The sequence below is a fragment of the Pristis pectinata genome, chromosome 10 (genome assembly GCF_009764475.1).
Source record: "Pristis pectinata isolate sPriPec2 chromosome 10, sPriPec2.1.pri, whole genome shotgun sequence".
NCBI lineage: Eukaryota > Metazoa > Chordata > Chondrichthyes > Rhinopristiformes > Pristidae > Pristis > Pristis pectinata.
The window spans coordinates 40,556,718-40,577,347 of NC_067414.1; the positions used below are offsets into that span (position 1 = coordinate 40,556,718).

At 41.5% G+C, this 20,630-nt stretch overlaps 1 protein-coding gene across 2 annotated transcripts in view; it reads left to right on the forward strand.

The window, feature by feature from the left end:
• Positions 1 to 20,630, forward strand: part of LOC127575427 (potassium channel subfamily K member 3-like) — a 65,210-nt gene that overhangs the window by 36,640 nt on the left and 7,940 nt on the right. The gene's annotated exons all lie outside the window — the stretch shown is intronic.

Consider the following 20,630-nt stretch of genomic DNA (forward strand, 5'->3'; position numbering starts at 1 on the left):
GGCAGTTGAGGAGCTGGTGGTGGGATGTGCTGATAGGGGTGGGATGTTTGGGGAGTGGTGACAGTGCTGTGTGTTACAGGAGCTGGGTTCAGGTAGGGAGGACTGTGAGGGTTTTGGGAGATGGCAAGAGTGTGACTTTAGCCAGGAGCAACCTTTCAAAGCAAAGGTCCTCAAATGATCTTTTACTTCCAACATTTCAATTGACAAAATTTTCCCTCCCTGCATCTCTCTCTTACTCTGTCTCAAACACACGTTGACCCAATGACTCTGTCACTGCACCAGTTCATTACTCACACACTAACTCAGCCGTACACTCTGCCTGCAGTCCTTTAATCTCCTCACATTCACGCTCTCACAATCACTCCATGACTGTTCCACAATATCATCTATCAAGTCTCCACCCAACCACCTAATCCTGCATTAATTCCTAATGTTCTTATGTTTCCCACCCTCTATTGTCACGTAAGATCACCACAAGCAGCTGACTGATGCTTGGACTTGAACAGCAAGTTGATACCTCTTAGAGAAGAGAATGCCAGAATGTAACAGGTGCTGGATTAGGTGAACCCCAGCACCAGGAGAAGCTGTTCTGAGATCTGCCCTCTTTATTTTATTGCACAATCTCATTCAGCAGTATGGGGTGTTTTTACATGCAGGGTCAACACATGTAACTTGGAGCTCATTTCCAAGCATTCCCAATCAATGGATCCTCTGAACACCAATATTATATTACACCAGTGCATTTGCAGCTCAACATTGCTGCCACCAAACATGTACTATCCTTTCTAGGCCTTCTTCAAAGAAGCAGTGAAAGATGCCCTGAGCTGCAGCCTTATGCAACAGAGGAGCTGCTAGAGTTATCTGAAGAGCAGGAGATGGAGGCAGCACATTGCACCAATGCATCTGTTCCCACACAGCACAAGCTCAGATGCAAAAACTAAGAGAACAGATTAGATTAATGGGGTGTATTGCACGAGGGAGATATCTGGCACTGATCAAGTTCAGTCAGGTGGGAGGAGAAGGAGAGCTCCTCTCTTGGCTCCTCAGTAGTGCTGACTCAAAAGTAAGCTGAGCTCTACAATAGAGAGGCATTTAGCAGAAGGCACGTGGGTAGGTATACTAAATTGCTGACAGTAGTGTCTGACCTGTCAGACCAGCCTCGATGAGATGGGAAATAAGGCATCCATGGGTTCTGGAGAAAAACCAGAAGGTCCTCATTTCCATTTTGAAAGTGTTTCATTCTTTTGCACCAGCAGGCAATGCTGAGGAATTAAGGAGGTCAAGGGAGTGGGTTTCCACCTCAATTAAGGTACAATCCCAGTCCTCCAGAGCTCTGCTAATCCTAAATCAGAGGCTAGGTGATTCACAGAGCTGTAGCTTCCTGCTCTGCAGGGCATCGGTGCTGCTACCAGGAGACAGGCAGCCTTGTTCCAAAATCTATTTACGGGCCTTGTCAGGAATCTGACAGAGGTGATGACATATGTACAATCGGAACAGCATCAGATGTGCACATCATTGCCTAATATATTAAGAGTGCAGTTGACAGAGTGGGAACTGAGACTCCTATACTTTGTCAGAAGGTTGTTTCTCTATTGATGTTATTCACTTGCAGGAATTGTCCTCGCCAATGAAATCAAGCCGGCTTACCTTAGCTATAAAAATAGAAAATACTGGAAGTACAGGCAAAGCTTGGATATGTGGCACAGCCTTCACCAGCAGGCTCTGTTGACCAATGCTTGAGGGGAGCATCTGGGTTGAGATCAACAGTAACGAGGGAGCACCCATGTTGACACCTGAGCAGTGCCAAGGGTGCACATTGGTCTACTTTGAGAAAGCGCTGAGGGAGCACCCTGGTCAACATCAGGACAGTGCCAAGGGAGCTCCTGGGTCATTACCGGGACAGTGTCAAGTAGGCACTCAGGTTGATTTTGGGGTAGTGCCAAGGGAACATCCTGGTCAACAGTAGGACAGTGCTGAGGGAGGACCCAGGTCAACAACAGGACGATGCCAGTGGAGCACCCAGGTTGACATTGGGACAGCATTGAAAGAGTACCTGGGTTAACAAGGGAACAGTGCCAAGGGAGTGTGCAGGTGGACATTGGGCAGCACTGAGGGGGCACCCAGATAATCACCAGGTTAACCAGCATTTTGATAAAATGGCACCTGACAAGTCTAGCAGGTGGTAGATAATCAGGTTTTTACTGTGCGCAGCAGATCAGGCAGCACCTCTGGGGGTTCCCTCGGAACATTAACATTTCCCAATCTCTCACCATTTAAGAAATACTCAGCACTTCAGAATTTTCTACCACACATTTTTCCACATTGTATGCCATCAGCCTTGTTGTTGTCCACTCACTTAGCTTGTTTATATCTCATTGAAGCTTCTATATGTCCTTTACATGGAGATAGTGTTTTCTCAGAACTTCTACAGCAGTACAGAGTGATGCCATAATGAGTCCAATCCTACTAGCCAGTGATCTGAGATGGCTTTGGCAATGTGTGGATGACGTGATGATGCTAAAGTATGCCACAAATCATGACAGCATTCCACTCTCAATTTCTGTCATTAAAAGAAGATCATTGTTGGAAGATGAATCCTGGAAGGCGAGCAATTGATACATCTGCTTCAGGTACATCTTTATACTGTTCTGTCTTTCTTTTGCAGAGTTCTTGTGGGAGCAGTGAGACCTGAGTGCAGCTGCCAAAGAATGATGTTGGGTCTATAATAGTACAGATGGATGCACTAAAGGGGAAATAGTGTTGGAGAATTGCCTGCAATTTCAATTGAGACCATAAGGCAGCTGATCAAATGAAACAATGTCCATTTGCAGCTGCCTTAGTATTCCATTGAACCAAAGAGATTATTAACTGTCCTTCTGATCTCATTGTGTAGCCCTGCCATTTTGTATTGTTCTGATTCTACATATCCATTTGTGTACTTCACTGCAAGTGTACTAAAGTGGCTATTTGGTGAGTAGCTGTAAAATTTGTAAATGGGAAGAGCTGGTTGTCATGAAGGTATTCAGTATCTGAAATTAATTCAAGATAGAGCAGATGTTTACCTTGAAAAGTGAAGGCAGTGCATGAACAATGAGAAATTACTTTTTTTTCACAAGGCTTTGCAATGACCACAATTGGTCTTTCTTTCTGATTAAGCCCTTTGTGTAATTAAAAACAGAAAATGCTGGAAACACTCAGCAGGTCAGGCAACATCTGTGGAAAGAAAGAGTTAACATTTCAGATTGAAGTTCCTTCGTCAGAACTGTAAAAGAAAGAAATTAAGTTGTAGAGAAGGTGGAAATATGATTGAGAGGACAAAGAGAATATCTGTGAAAGGGTGAGACTCAGAAGAGCTGGAGAAATAATGAAATGGGACTCCTGTAATATATGCCGGGCTCCTTCCTAACTCAGTATGATACCAAGGTTGCCGTGGGGAAAAGTTGTAGAGATTATCTGGTTGATAGGTTAATGAGGGCAATAAAGTAATGGGAGTAGAGTCATAGAGTTATACAGCATGGAAACAGGCCCTTTGGCCCAACTCACAACTAAGTTGTATTCTACTTACATTCACAGTTAGAAAGCAGCCCTGCACGTAGTACAGGATTTCCATGAATATCTCATCATATCTTCCAGCCAATTCATTTACATATAATTGAAATCTCCCATAATGTTTTTTCACTCATTTTCTCCATTTACGTATTTCTCCTTCCACTAAGAGGTGCTCTATAGACTGCCACCATTGGTGTAGTTAATCTTTCATAATCTTTAATATCGATTCACAAGAATCTTATTTCTGTTATTTTTTTCTGCCACTTTTGTTATTTTGGATGAGGACAGTTTTTCTACCTCTTATTTTCCCTGTGTATCTTACAACTATATTGTGCAAAATTTAATTAGCAGTCCCAATTTTTCTGTAGGTTTGTCACAGTAATTGCCTCTCTTGTCCTATATAATGTATTATTGCTTCAATTCTGTGGCTTACGGTATTACTGATTCTGTGTGTATTGCTGTAACAGCTATTTATTTCACTGCCTTTTTTGCCTTTCCATAGGGAAACTGGTGATTGTTGCATTTTAAGTGGAGCCCTTCACAATTTGCATCTGCCTTGGCCAGTCTAGCGATTTTCACCCTTGAGCTTTTTTATTATATTAGCTCTTGTGATAATATATCAATGGAATCCTCTCTATCATTTTTCTCATAGTGATGTAAGTCACAACAGTTGGATTTTCACTCTTTTTCAAAGTAATAGACCATGTAAGGAAATAGATGGGCTAGCAAAATAGGCAGACCAAAAGCAAGTGAAGTATAATGCAGGGGTGTGAAATAACATTTCTGCAGAAAGAAAGACACAAAATGTTATAGTTCAACTGTCACAGTCCTCAAGGAATTGCAGGAATGGAGAGATCTAGATATATAGATCTATAAATCTATAGAGTATGACAGAGCATGTTAAGAGAGTGGTTGGTAAAGAATGCAAGTTTCTGGACTTTATAAACATGCATAGGTTACAAAACAGGAAAGTTATGGTGAAAGCCTAGGCTTTCAAAATCAGAAAGCCACTTGAGGGAATATAATTTGTAGAGAAATGAGTAGGGGATGGGACTGACTGGATTATTTAATAAAGAGCCAGCACAAACTCAATGGGCCATATAGGCTTCATTGATGCTTTAATAATTTTATGAGTCTGGTCCTGTGTTGTAACTTTGTTAGGTTACAAACTCACCTATAGCTACATCAGGTGTTATTCCTGGCTTGTCCTTCCACATTCCTCAGGGTTTCCCTCTAGCTTTATAGCAATGGTAGAGTGAGGGATAAATTGGGTCTTGAGGTTAAAGATTGTGATGGAGTACAGTTCTGCTTCCCTTAATGGCTCACAGTGCCCATGGATGCCCAGATTGGAGCTGCTGGAAGCGTCCTGAATCCATATCATGTAACACAGTGGTATTACTGTAGAACATCTTGAAAGGTGTCCTTGTTGTGAAGAAATGCCTGTGCCAGGATCACTCTTCCCAAAACAGTCATGGATAGATGTAACTGCAGCAGGGAGATTGTTAAGAATGAGCTCGTGTAATATTACCCCTTGTGATGGTTTGCTCACCACCTGCCACAGGCCCAGTCTGGCAGCTATCTCTTTCAAGGCTTTGTTGGCTTAGTCAGTGGTAGTGCTATTTTTTCTGGTGGATGTTGAAGTTCCCCCTTCCAGAGTAATTTTTGTCCCCTTGCTTTTCTCTGTGCTTCTTCTAAATAATTGTCAATATACAATTGAATCATCAGCTAAAAGAGAGCAGTAAGTCAAAAAAGATTGTTCATGTGGTTGACTGTAAGGGGGTAATCCTTAGACTGGTCTGTTCAATTGAGCAGAAAATGGCAAATGGAATTTAATCAAGAGAAATGTAAGATAAAACGTTTGAGGAAGTTCAGCAAGACACAGAAATACATAATAAATGGAGGGATATTGATAGGTATGGAGGAACAGAGTAATCTTGGAAGGGATGACATTGACCATCTCAACCATCTCAATTTTCACATTCCACTTACTTACTCAAAACTATTCTCCTCTGAATTTGCAGCACTCCATTCACAAAGGACTAACCCCAGGGTTGTTACCAAGTGGTTGACAAAGGCAATGCTGATGAAGGCAATCATAGATTGGGTAATTATTTTGCAGAGCACCTGCATTCAGTCCACAGGGCTGGCCCTGAGCTTTCAGTTGCCTGCCACTTTAATTCCATGTCTCATTCCCATTTTGAATTTGGTGTCTGTGGCTTCAACACAGGCTTGAGGAATAACATCTCATCTTCTGTTTGGGCACATTGAAGTCTTCTAGACTTAATAGTGAATTCTCCAACTTTAGGTAACCTACTCTGTCTTCTGTTAGTCACAGAATTGGCCATTCCTGCCTGCCATCATTTTGGCATAGTTTTTCTTTTTCTATTTTTATTGTCTGGCCGACTGGATGTCCTACAGCCTTGCTGTTAACAATATGTTACACAGACAAGCACAATCTGATCCTTACTGCTATCCTAATGCTACATTAACTCATTTGGTCTAAGTGTATCAGAGATATTCTCTTTGTTCGACCCATCCCTCCCACACCTTTTGCAGCTACTGAAAACTAACTTTTCTCTCTTTCCCAGTTCTGATGAAGGGTGTCAGACTAACTGTTAATTGTTTCTCTTTCCACAGGTATTGCACATCCGCTGAGTGTTTGCAGCATTTTTTGTTTTTGTTAAAGGCAATGCTGGTGTTGGCTGATGAATTGCCATCTACCTTGCAGAATCTGAATAGCAGCTCTCTGGCACTTACTCATACGTCACGATCATAGAATCATAGCATAATACAGCACAGAAACAGGCCCTTCGGCCCAACTCATCCATGCCGATCAAGGTGCCCACCTAAGCTAGTTCCATTTGTCCACATTTGGCCCTTTTCCCTCTAATCCTTTCCTATCCAACTATTTATCCAAGTGTGTTGTTATTGTATCTGCCTCAAACTACTTTCTCTAGCAGCTCATTCCATATATATGTACCACCCTCTGCTTGAAGAATATGCCCCTTAGGCCCCTTTTAAATCTTTCCCTCTCACCTTAAACCTATGCCCTCTAGTTTTTGGTTCCCTTTCCCTGGGAAAAAGATTGTGCATTCACCCTATCGACGCTCCTCATGCACCTCTAAAAGGTCACCTCTCAGTCTCCTACGTTTCAAGGAATAAAGTCCTAGCCTGCCCAGCCTCTCCCTATAACTCAGACCCTTGAGTACTGGCAACATTCTCATAAATATTTTGTGCACTCTTTCCAGCTTAATGACGTCTTTCCTGCAACCGGGTGACCAGAACTATATAAAGTATTCCAAGTGTAGCTTCACCAACGTCTTGGACAATTGATTGCCTTCATCCTGACCCTTGAATTCAATCCCCTGAGTGATGAGGGCCAGCATGCCAAACACCTTCTTCACCACTCAGCCTACTTGTGACACCACTTTCAGCGAACTATGTACCTGTACTAGGTCCCACAACACTCTGCAGGGCCCTACAATTCACTGTATAAGTCTACCCTGGTTTGACTTCCCAAAGTGCAACACCTCCCACATATCTGGATTGAACACTATTTGCCAATTCTCAGCCAATTTACTTAACTGATCAAGATCTCACTGTAATTTTTGATAATTTTTATACCACTGAATATAAGGCCACTGACCTCATTTGCTCTGGCGATCTTCCCTGCACAGCCTCCAATTTCATAGTCCCTTAATCACACACAGCTTATTTTCACTCCCCTGCCCCCACTCCAGAGCTCCATAGGCAGCCTGTATGTCTTGCTAAAACATTGTTTGTCTGTCAGAACTCTTACTTTAACTCTGTTCTCTCTTTCAGTCACTTCCCACTTACATCCATGTCACTTCTGTCTCCCTCAGCCACTTAGACAGTTTCCATTTTCCTTGACCTAATATGCTCAATTTTATCATGATTTCCTAAATCCTCTGCACCTCCAACCTACACCAAAATATACACTTGAAGATCCATTACCTGTAGTGCTATGAAGCTAGTACTGGAAGACACTGGATGGATTTTTTGACATGCACAAATGTGATGGGTGCAATGACCTCCTACTGTGTTGTAAATTTTCCATAGTCCTATGACACTAGGATGTATATGGGTCCATTCCACTGGGAGTAAAGGACATACTCTGGTATCAAGATAAAACAATGTCCAAAGGTGTGAAGGCATGAGATACATTTGCAGTAGAATTAAGCAAGACTGGTACCAAGGAGATGGATAATAGCAGAATTACATTAAATGACGATCAACCATATCAAATACTGCAGTATGGTTCATAAAGATGGGTCACATTCATATTCATGATGTGAAATGGTACTTAGTCAAATTATGCTACAGATAAAAGTTGGCAAAAATGCATAATCCTGTGAGTAAGACTATGTACAGAAATTTCTTGTCCGTAGATTATGGGACAGCTCTCAGACACAGATTCCAAGAGCCTCAAGGGGATGATCTTCTAGATTGGCAGGGCTAAATGTGCCTTTGTCCCTTCGGAATCCAGTGCCGAGGTCATTGGAAGCACATCCATCCAATTTTATTCTTATTATGTTTAGTCATAGAAGCTTGGAGTAACTAAGTGGCCTGCTGGGCCATTTTAGAGGGCAGTTAGGATTCAAGCACGTTGCTGTAGGTCTGGAATCGCACAAAGACCGATCTGGGTAACAATGTCAGATTCCATTATTTAAAAGGAATTAGTGAACCAGATTGTTTTTTTGTTTATGATAAGCATTACTGATGCAAGCTTTTTATTTCAAATTATTAACTGAACTTAAATTTTCCATCTGTCATGGTCAGATTTGAACTCAGCTCTCCAATCACTACACTAAGCCTCTGGATTACTATTCCAGTAAACCTAACTGCTATGATATTGTACCTTTCCTTTCAATATTTTACTGTCTTTATCCATTAGTCTCACCTTATCTGCTCAGCATTATATTTCATTTTGTTTACTCTTTAAATTGTATAACTGAATGGGAAATATATGATGATGCTGCCAAGCTACTTTATGGGAAATGGCAACCCTACACATCTGTTTACCTTCTGCACAGAATCACTGCTGTTTACATCATCCTGAACAAGACTTTCTCAAATTTCAGTGGGTTGTTTTGAGACTTTGTGGATAATATTGTGCCATAAAAAAACTGTTCTGAAATATAAAAGGCTGAAGTTTATTACTGGGTAGTCTACTGATGCCTTAATCATATCCTGCCATAAAACACTGGGGTTATATCAGCATCAGTTCTGTTCCATTTCCTTGGCAACTGCATAATGGTTCAAAGTACAGTAAATCAAATACAATGTTAAAATGCATCATATATTATAGAGAATAGCAAATTATCTCTAGATAGCATTAGGAACAATTTCTTTCTCAGTGTTCGTCAGATAACCTAAAGCTACACAAGGTTTACAGTCTATTTATGACATCATCAGAATCATCATTAAATTACTGCTGCCTTATAACTTACTGCCAGCTGTCTATTCTATAAATAATGTAACACTTGAAGGGAAATTGGTGGCATATACATTCATCACGCACATACTCTCTATTTTAACATGTAAAGATGCCATTAAATTCTATCGCCAAAATTGTGTTAATCCTTATGTATATGTTTGCTAACTTAAATTCACAAGATATAAGTTGAGCCACTGGTTTCTTTTATTATTAGATTCTGTTTACCTTTGCTTAGCAACAGTAACTGTATTAACAAATTACTCTGATCTTATGGTTTAATGCAGAACAATGTCCCAGGGCACTTCTCAGAAGCATAATATGACAGAAATTGAAATCGAAGCGAAGAAGGGGATGTCAGGGATGATTAGAAGCTTTGCAGAAGAGCGTGTTTTAAGGAAAGTCAAAGAACAGAGAGAGACAGAGTGGATTAGGGAAAAAGTTGCAGGATTAACGGTTTAGAGATCATCACCACTAGTGGTAGGATGATGGGAATAAGAGCCAAGAAGAACCAGAGATGAGGGCATCACAGAGTTTTCAAACAGCTGCAAAGCTAGAGAAGGTTACAGGGATAGGGAAGGCCATACCATGATTTGAACATGATGGTAAGAGTTTAGTATTTGAGAAACTGATCCAGTGAGCAAATATGTATCAACAATGAGAGATGAGCAACATTTGTTAGTATAATGTCTGGCGGCAGAATTTTGACACACTAAAAAAATAGACAAACAGGAATTTAAATTTATCTGCTTTTGTCAGGGTATGTTAATCACACAGAAACATGCATACATGTGTGCATGTTGTAGCGGTTAGCATAATGCTTTACAGTGCCAGTGACCCGGGTTCAATTCCGACCACTGTCTCTAAGGAGTTTGTACATTCTCCCCGTGTCTGCGTGGGTTTCCTCCGGGTGCTCCGGTTTCCTCCCACATTCCAAAGATGTACAGGTTAAGAAGTTGTGGGCATGCTATGTTGGCGCTGGAAGCGTGGCGACACTTGCGGGCTGCCCCCAGAACATTCTACGCAAAAGATTCATTTCTCTGTGTTTCTATGTACATGTGACTAATAAAGATAATATGCTTGTAGATAATGGGGAAAATGTGAGGCCCTATCTCTGCTGCCCCCTCCACTGGCCTGTGCATACTTTTGGACCAAAGTTTATGGTTAACAGAATTTGGAGAATAGAAGGTCTGTCAGAATATAATTGGAATGGTTTGGGATAATGTAGACATGGAGAATAGGATTTCTACAGCAGACTGGCTGAGATGAGGTAGAAACAGGCTACATTATAGGTGGAAATAAATGATCGCTGAAGTGGAACAGACATGGGATGTGAAGCTTAGCTCAGAATCAAGTGAGATTGCAAGGTTACAAATAATATGTTCTAACTTATAACATTGGTTAGAGAATGGAACAAAACTGGTGTTGTGGAGATAGAGTTTGGCTGGATGCCGAAGACTATGTCTTTATTCTTCCCAAAGATTAACAATTGTAGCTCATCAAAGAATTTGGCCACACAAAGAAAGTGAGACGGTTATGAGAAGGATGACAAGCAGGAACTGGGTATTATCAATGTACATTTAGTACCTGAACCATGTCTTTGGCAACAGATCGCATCTAATGGCACCAAGGTTTCATCCTCCGGCCACAATATCCAAGGGTGTGAAGGCACGAGATATATTTGGAGTAGAATTAAGCAAGACTGGTATCAAGGAGATGGATAATAGCAGAATTACATTAAATGATGATCAACCACATCAAACACTGCAGTGAGGTTCATGAAGATGAGTCACATTCACGTTCATGATGTGAAATAGTACTTAGTCAAGTTCTACTAAAGATAAAATAAGCTTCAAAGAAATACTTGGGGGCTCAACAAATGAGTTTTCTTTGAGAATGTGCTTGAAGTTAAGCAATAGACTAGATATTCCTTACACCTTAAAACCATAGAACCATAGGACAATACAGGCTTTTCGGCCCACCATGTTGTGCCGACCTTTAAACCACGCCTAAAGCTATCTAACCCCTTCCTCCCACATATCCCCCTATTTTAAATTCCTCCATATGCTTATCTAACAATCTCATGAACTCGACCAACGTACCTGCCTCCACCACTACCCCAGGCAGTGCATTCCATGCACCAACCACTCTCTGGGTGAAAAACCTCCCTCTGATATCTCCCTTAAACTTCCCACCCATTACTTTAAAGCCATGCCCTCTTGTACTGAGCATTGGTGCCCTGGGAAAGAGGCGCTAGCTGTCTGCTCTTTCTATCCCTCTTAATATTTTGTATACCTCTATCATGTCTCCCCTCATCCTCCTTCTCTCCAAAGAGTAAAGCCCTAGCTCCCTTAGTCTCTCCTCATAATGCATACTCTCCAAACCAGGCAGCATCCTGGTAAATCCTCTGCACCCTTTCCAATGCTTCCACATCCTTCCTATAATGAGGCAACCAGAACTGGACACAGTACTCCTAGTGTGGTCTAACCAGAGTTTTGTAGAGCTGCATCATTACCTCGTGGCTCTTAAACTTGATCCCACGACTTAAGAAAGCTAACATCCCATAAGCTTTCTAAACTACCCTATCCACCTGTGAGGCAACTTTCAGTGATCTGTGGATATGAACCCCCAGATCCCTCTGCTCCTCCACACAACCCAGAATCCTGCCATTAACCTTGTACTCCACCTTGGAGTTTGTCCTTCCAAAGTGTACCACCTCACACTTCTCCAGATTGAACTCCATCTGCCACTTGTCAGCCCAGCTCTGCATCCTATCAATATCCCTCTGCAATCTTCGACATTCCTCCACACTATCCACAACACCATCGACCTTTGTGTCATCTGCAAACTTGCTAACCCACCCTTCTACCCCCTTATCCAAGTCATTAATAAATATCACAAAAAGTAGAGGTCCCAGAACCAATCCTTGTGGGACACCGCTAGTCACAGCCCTCCAATCTGAATGCACTCCCTCCACCACAACCCTCTGCTTTCTATAGGCAAGCCAATTCTGAATCCACACAGCCAAGCCTCCCTGGATCCCATGCCCTCTGACCTTCTGAAGAAGCCTACCATGCGGAACCTTGTCAAACGCCTTACTAAAATCCATGTAGACCACATCCACTGCACTACCCTCATCAATCTTCCTGGTCACCTCCTCAAAGAACCCTATCAGGCTTGTGAGACATGATCTTCCCTTCACAAAGCCATGGTGGCTGTCCCTAATCAGTCCATGATTCTCTAAATGCTCATAGATCCTATCTCTCAGAATCCTTTCCAACAGCTTGCCCACCACAGACGTAAGGCTCACTGGTCTGTAATTGCCTGGACTATCCCTACTGCCTTTTTTGAATAAGGTGACAACATTTGCCACCCTCCAATCCTCTGGTGCTATTCCCGTGGACAACGAGGACTCAAAGATCCTAGCCAACGGTTCAGCTATCTCCTCCCTCACCTCGCGGAGCAGCCTGGGGAATATTCCGTCAGGCCCCGGGGACTTATCTGTCCTAATATTTTCTAACAGCTCCAACACATCCTCTCTCTTGATATCTGCATGCTCTAGAACATTATCCTTATCAACACTGTCCTCAGCGTCATCAAGGCCCATCTCGTTGCTGAATACTGAAGAGAAGTATTCATTGAGAACCTCACCCACTTACACAGCTTCCAGGCACATCTTCCCACCTTTGTCTCTAATCGGTCCTACCTTTACTCTCGTCATCCTTCTGCTCTTCACATACGTGAAAAAAGCCTTGGGATTCTCCTTAACCCTACTCGCCAAGGCCTTCTCATGTCCCCTTCTTGCTCTCCTCAGCCTCTTCTTAAGTTCCTTCCTTGCTACCCTATATTCCTCATGAGCCCTATCTGATCCTTGCTGCTTACACCTTATGTATGCTGCCTTCTTCCTCCTAACTAGTTGTTCCACCTCTCTTGTCACCCATGGTTCCTTCACCCTGCCATTCTTTCTCTGCCTCACCAGGACAAATTTATCCCTAACATCCTGTAAGAGATCCCTGAACAATAACCACATCTCCATTGTACATTTTCCTTCAAAAATGTCATCCCAATTTACACTCTCAAGTTCTAGCCTTATAACCTCATAATTTGCCCTTCCCCAATGAAATATCTTCCTGTCCTCTTTGCTCCTATCCTTGTCCATGACAATGCTGAAGGTTAGGAAGCGGCGGTCACTGTCCCCCAGATGCTCACCCACCGAGAGATCTGTCACCTGACCCGTTTCATTACCTAATACTAGATCTAATATGGCATTCCCTCTGGTCGGCCTGTCAACATACTGTGACAGGAATCCATCCTGGACACACTTAACAAACTCTGCCCCGCCTAAACCTTTGGTACTAAGCAGGTGCCAATCAATATTTGGGAAGTTGAAGTCTCCCATCATAACAATCCTGTTATTCTTGCACCTTTCCAAAATCTACCTCCCAATCTGCTCCTCAGTATCCCTGCTGCTACCGGGGGGCCTATAGAATACTCCCAGTAGAGTAACTCCTCCTTTCTTGTTTCTAACTTCCACCCATACTGACTCTAGAGAGGATCCTTATACATAATCCACCCTTTCTTCAGCTGTAATAGTATCCCTGACCAGTAATGCCACCCCTCCTCCTCTTCTCCCCCCTTCCCCCCCCATCCCTTTTAAAGCACTGAAATCCAGGAATATTCAATATCCGTTCCTGCCCTGGTGACAGCCAAGTCTGTGCAAGAGCCACAATATCATAGTCTCATGTACTTATCCAAGATCTCAGTTCATCACCCTTATTCCTGATACTTCTTGTATTTAAGTAAATGCACTTTAGCCCATCCACCTTTCTACTTTTATACCCTGTACTCTGCTTCTCCTTCCTCAAAGCCTCTCTACATGTTGGATCTGACTTTTCCGCATCCATTTCTTCCTCTGACCTACCCCTCTGCTTCCCATCCCCCTCGTAAACAACTGATTACACTAATAATTTACTGGTGAGACACACCTTCATGAGAAGTACATTCTGGATTCACTTACTGGACAGCATTGTTTAAAATATTAATGAAAGGAATATATTGCTTTCAAAATAAACGTATTTTATTCATATGCGGTACGTGTGGAGCACTGGCAATGCAAATATACGATGCCCATCATCCTTTGAGAAGGTGGTGAGCTGCCTTTGTTGCAGTAATGGTGAAGTAAGCTCTGGGAATTTGATCCACCAGTAGTGAAGGAGTAATTACATATTTCCGAGTGAGGATAATGTGTGACCCAGAAGGGAACCTGGAGGTAGTGGATTTCCATACACTCACTGCCCTTGTCCATTTAGTTTGTTGGGGTCATGGGTTTTAGGGGTCCTATCAAAAAACATATTTAGCAGGTTGCTGTTGTGGATCTTATAAGAGGCTTATACTATGGCCATGATCCTGTGGTGGTGGTTTATTAGGTGGGGTTTCAATCAAGCAAGCTGCTTAATTCTGAATTGTTTTAAGCTTCCTGACTCCTGCTGGAGATGTACTCATGTGGGCATGTAGCAAGCAGTCTTACTATTGATGTGTACCTTGTGAATGGTCTAAACTGGGACAACAGTTATGCCTTTTGAGAAATCAGAAGGTGAAACGCTCACCAAAATGATAGGTCTTAAAAAGCTCGAATAATCAATACTTGTGATAGGTATGGCTCCAGTCAGAAGAGAGTTTTCCCAGATTTCTCATTGACCAACTTTATTGTGGCTTCTTGGTGACTCACTCAGTCAATATCAAGGGCCTTCATTGTCATTTTACTTCTGGAACCCTTTTGCCCATCTTCAGATCACAAATGAAATGAGGTCTGGAGTCAAGCAGGTATGGTGACTTCATCTGGTAGTCACTCTAATAGTTTCACAAACTGAGTATCAGTGATGATGGGTGGCACTGTCTCTGGCATATTCAAACTATTTGGTGATGATGGAGAGCAAGCTGATGAGGAAGCAGATAGCCCAAATGGATTTTTCATGCTTGTGTGCACAATGCATACAGGACTTTTACACAGTTTGTCAGGTAGATGCCAACATTGAAGCTATACTGGAACATCTTGGCTAAAGGTATAGCTGGTTCTGGAGCACACTAAGTAGAATGTTATCAGCCCTTGTTGTCCTTGCTGTGTCTAGTGCACTCAGCCATTCCTTGATAACACATGGAGTGAATTGAAATGGCTGAAAACTGGCTTCTGTGATGATAAGGAGAGACTGAGATGGATTATGCACTTTCTGCTTCAGACTAAAGGTGATTGCAAACAATTTAGCCTTGTCTTTTGCATTCATGTACTCTGTAGTTCATCATTGGAGATGAAATGTTCATGACACTTTCTCTTCCAGTTGTTTATTATCTATCACCATTCATGATGGGATGTGGCTGAATTCTAATCTGATCCATTAATTGTAGAATTGTGTAGATATTTCTGTAGTATACTGTTTTTATTGTTAAGCATGCAAGTAGTCCTGTGCTGTAACTCCAGCTTGCAGTCATTCGAGTTTTTGATATATATGTCTGATGCTGTTCATCTTGTTCTTCTACTCACTTGATAGGGGTTCGCTGCTAGGCTTGATAGTAATGGATAATGGAGTGTAGAATATGGATGACCTTAAGTTTTAATATTGCCACAGAGTATAATCTTCTTGCTGCTAATTGGTCAGGGTGTTTTGTTCTTGCCAGGTTTGGGTGGCCAGATCTGTTCTCAATCTATCCCATTTCACACAATTGTAATATGACAATAGAATTTGTCTTCAGTGCGAATACAGTGTGTCCATAAGGATTGTCCGATTATCACTGCTACCAATACTTCTGTGGAATGATGCCTTTCCAGTAACTCGATTGCTGCCAGGTCGTCAGTTTTTCTTCTGTTGGTTCTCTCAATGTCTTTCATATTCATAGTCTAGTATCTACTTCCTTCATCACCCAGCCAGATCAGTCAGTGCAAGTGCTATAAATGTGCACTTTGTGATGGTACATCTGTATCTTTTCTGCTTTCAGCCCTTCACATTCATAGAGTGATACAGCATTTTACTTCAGCATTATTCTGGGCTGTAACCACTAATCTCTGCCACATCTCACAGTTCACTGCTTATTTCTGCATTAGAGAACTCACCCAACACCCTACCCAAGGAGAAAAGACTTTATTCACCTTTCCCTGAGTTCACAGAAGCAGGCAGATGGAGCATTGGGATGTGTGTGCATCGCAAGCTTTCCCAAAGCTCTGGTGTTCATGAGCTTGCCTCATAAAGTTATAGAGTCACATAGCACAGAAATAGGCCCTTTGGCCTACTATGTCCCTGTTGACCATTATGTGCCCATCCATATTGATCCCATTTTCCAGACTTCCAAACAGTGGAATTGGTAAGGCATGAGGGCTACATGCTGATTTGTGTGCTTGTATACATCCTTATGCTGTCCTTGCATTTAAAACTTAAGAGAGCACGTTGGCCTTGAACCTGCAGTATTTCATCGTTGAATGGCACCTATTTATCATATGTAGATTTACCTGCAAGTTGCTGCTCCCAGTCTACTTTGGCCAGATCCTGTTTTGTGGAATTGAAATTAGCCTTCCCCCAATTCTGACCTTAATTTTGAATTCAATCTTATCCTTTTCCATGAGTACCTTAAAACTTGCAGAATTATTGTCACTATCTCCAAACTGATCTCCCACAGGTACGCCAGCCACCAGCCTGGCTACATTTGCTAAGATTCAGTCCAGTAGCAGTCCAATTCAGTCCATTCCAATCTACCCTCTGTAGACAGACTATCTACCTTCTGGCTCAAAAAGGTCTCCAAGTTGAACTTTAATAATTCCACCTCCTCTACACCTTTCACACTAAGATGATATAAGTTAATACTGAGGAATTTGAAATCCCCTTCTGTTACCTGCCCCCCTCCCCCAATTAGTCCTGCACGTCTCTGGAATTTGCCTACAACTTTGCTTCTCTGTCTCCCACTGATCGTTGGGAGGCTCTAGTACACCCCCAGCAAGGTAATCATCTTTTTGTTTCTAAGCTATACCAATATGGTCTCATTTGAAGAACTTTCAAGGATATCCTCCTTAACAACTGCAGCAACTGACTCCTTAGTCAGTTTTGTCACCTGGTCTCTTACATAGCCCCCCTGTCATGTCTGAAGGTTCTATACACTGGAATGTTGAATTGCCAGTCCTGCCCTTTTCTCAACAATATCTCTGTGCTAGCAATGATATCATATCCCCATGTGTTAAGCAGTGGCCTTAGCTGATCTGCCTTGCATTTTTGTAAATGTAATTTAGCCTTTCATTCCTCCCATGTGCTTTGTCATGCCTACTGGACTAACTTGGTTTTCCTTTTATATTTGACTCTTCCTACTCCCTCCCAAATATACATCTCTTTAAGAATTGGCTGAAAAGATCACACCTGCTAGGCTACACACTAACGTCGATGAAAGGTTTCAGTATGATGTTATACAGGGAGACCCAGCTAAACTTCTGTAGTCCTTGCATTTGAAGATCTTTATTTACGCAACTTGCATAACCATAGTGAGGGTGACCCACAGTGCTATCTCAAATGTATTAAAGAGTACTGTGGAAATTCTAGCCCTTTAGCAGCTTTAGAAGGGTTTGAACTTGTGTTACCAGATAATTAGTCCATCCTACTGAATTAATATCCATTAGCACAGCCACAACCATTCACCAACAGCATAAAATTGTAATTGTGAGTCTGAAATTGTATTGTTTATCAGAAAATATCTACTTCCACATACTGCTCAAATTGTACTTACTTAAGCTTTTTAAAAAAATTTTGTTTATGTAAGATGAGGAACCCCACAATGAGGAACAGATGATTGTTAGGCATAGCACTGGCTAAATGTAGACTCTACCAGCAACGTGGCAGAGCACAACACAGACCTATGATGATATTTGAGTTTTGGCAGCGTGGTGTCATTGTGTCATGTTCTATTCTGCATTAAGTGGAGGCTTTAGATATATTGATAGGATGAAACTCCATTTCTTTTGCCATCTTTATAGGACTTAAGGGTTCAGTGTTTTTAAGGACAAGAGAGAGGTAATTAAATTAACATTGTATAACAATTTTTCTGTGCAGAAATAAATCTAATAGTCTTTCAGATCAATTACTTCTACTATTCTAAAGGTCACCTTTCAGAGCTATTTCTTCCTCTCACAAATTCTTTTCTGTAGATAAAACTGATCTAATTAACAACATTTCTGGTGACGTTCTTCCTTCCCCTTTACTTTATAATTTTTTTAATTTGCCTGTTATTTGAAAAAAATATTGTCTGCAATATTGACCAGAGGTTTTGACCAGTAACGTCATTAATCAGTATCACTGGTAGATGAGTGGAAAATAGATTAGATGGCAACATTATTTTAATCCTAAAGCAAGAGTTTAAGAGATAATTAAAGGATCAGGAGGCTCTGATCGTAGTGTTCCTTAGAGATTGGCAGCCCCATGAGCTGTAATCTGTTCATTAAGTTTAGCAGATGGAAAATAACAGCAAGACCACTGTGACGTTTCAAGATTTGCTCCATATAAATGGAACATCCTTCTGCAAACACTGAATCAGAAGATCACCCCACTGATTTCAAGAACAGCTTAAGTAAACTATATTGCTTCTATTAAACAGTTGCCTTTGGCTTTGCTGTTTTTTCCCATTGCTCCATTTTGAGTATTGCCAATATATTTGTTAGAGAAAAATAACCTACGAAAAGATTTCAGTTTTGCAGAATGTTTCACTGGATTTGAATGATGTCAATCAACTATAGATGAGGTATTTTGCCAGAAGATAGGAGCAGGAGGAAAGGAATGTTCAAGAGGGAAGAGCGGAAGGAGAGGAGGTGGAAGGGGTTGACAATGATGATGACGATCAAAGTCATTGAGTGTGATACACAACCTCATCACTTCAAAGGTGAGGGATGAGCAAGGTAGATTAAAGTGACATGTCATGGCAAGATATATCAGCCACCAAGGGCTGCAGTCTGACATGAGCCACACAGAATGTAGTGGGGGAAGTTGCTGGAGGTTGGAGCTATGTATCCATTCAGGCCTGAAGCATCTAGGAAGGACCATAATTGGGAAGTCTTCATGAAAAGGCTAATGGGCACAACATGATGATTACTGCATTGGCTGGCCTGCCTGCCAAATGCAAGAGATGAATCATGGATTTCAGTATTTGTAAAACTGCAGCCTGTGAATTCAATTTCATCGTTTTACTGTCTGTCAGAGAGGCTTGCTGTTGGAAGTCCTGTGCCACGGAATCACCCCTTGTACTTTCCGGCATTCCCTCTGAAAGAAAATCAAGCTGTATTTTTAATGGGCCTGATCAGCTGGTGGTTCCATAAAGAACTACTGGTAAACTAATTGTGAGGGTCAGCTCATTTTTGACCTTGGGACCTGCACATTGCAACACAGAGGTCAGGAACAAGCTCTTGCTCAGATGCCATTGTATCTGACATCCCACTCCCCGTTCATTTGAACGGGTTCTCCTACCTTGATTAAAAAAGTAAGTGCTAATAACTGTTGTTCTTTAATTTTTCTAAATTATAATGTATTTACTTTCTAGCACACAACGTACTTTTAAGTAAATTAATTTTATTTTAATTATGAGAATCAAGTTGAACAAATTTTAGATGTCCCTGATCATCAGCGACGTTTAAAAGTTGGTGGAATTTCTTTGACATCAATGAGCTGTCAAAAGGCCAACATGGAGGTCAGGGGCAGGGCCTCAGGATCTGTCAGGTGAGGCTAAGTCACCATGTGTGGACTGCTTCATCTCACAGGGTGGCTACGACAGTGAAGCCTCAAGGATGATTGAACCTGTGGGACAGCATAATGTAAGTGCGGCTGTGGGATGAGTGTGACCAGTGATCAAGAGCAGTCCAGCCAAATATCTCTATAACCCACAACATCATTCTCAATAAATGTGGATCTAAATATCTATAAAACTCTCAATTTACCCAAAGTCTGCTTCTCTTGTGATTTGTTGCGTATACCCTAAAAGAACAGAGCAGATAGTAAGAAACTTCTTCATAGATTTCAAGTGAACAGTAAGAGGTTTAAGGGGATTTGTGGAAGAATTTTTTTTTACCTAGATGGTGGTTGCAATTGGGAAGACACTGCCTGAGAAGGTGGTGGGGTCAGTACTTCCACAACATTTAAGAAGAATCTGAACAAGCTCTTGAATTGCAAAGGCAGAGTAGGTGATGGACCAAGTGCTGGTAATGAGATTAGTATAGACTGGTGGTGGTCAGCTTAGGCATGGTGGACCCTAGGGCATGCTTCTCTGCTGTATGATTCTATGTGAACAATTTTTTTTATATCTCCAACCTTGCTGGAGGTTTATTACCTGTGCAGTTATGGTAATCATATGAATAGATTTGCTTATTGCTAATCAGCATATTGTCACTCTTCATTATTATCTCCTTGAAATTATTTTAAACATTCCAGTCTTTTACATAAATATCACAACACTGCCTTTAAATATGAAACTCTGCATATGAAACAAGGTGATTTAAATTAAAATTAAAATATGTCAATCTTTCTGTTGATTTACTTAAATAATGCAAGTGCAATTCCTAGAAGTCATCTTCTATTTGACCTGCAATTTTCTGTTTCTTATTGCCAGCAATATG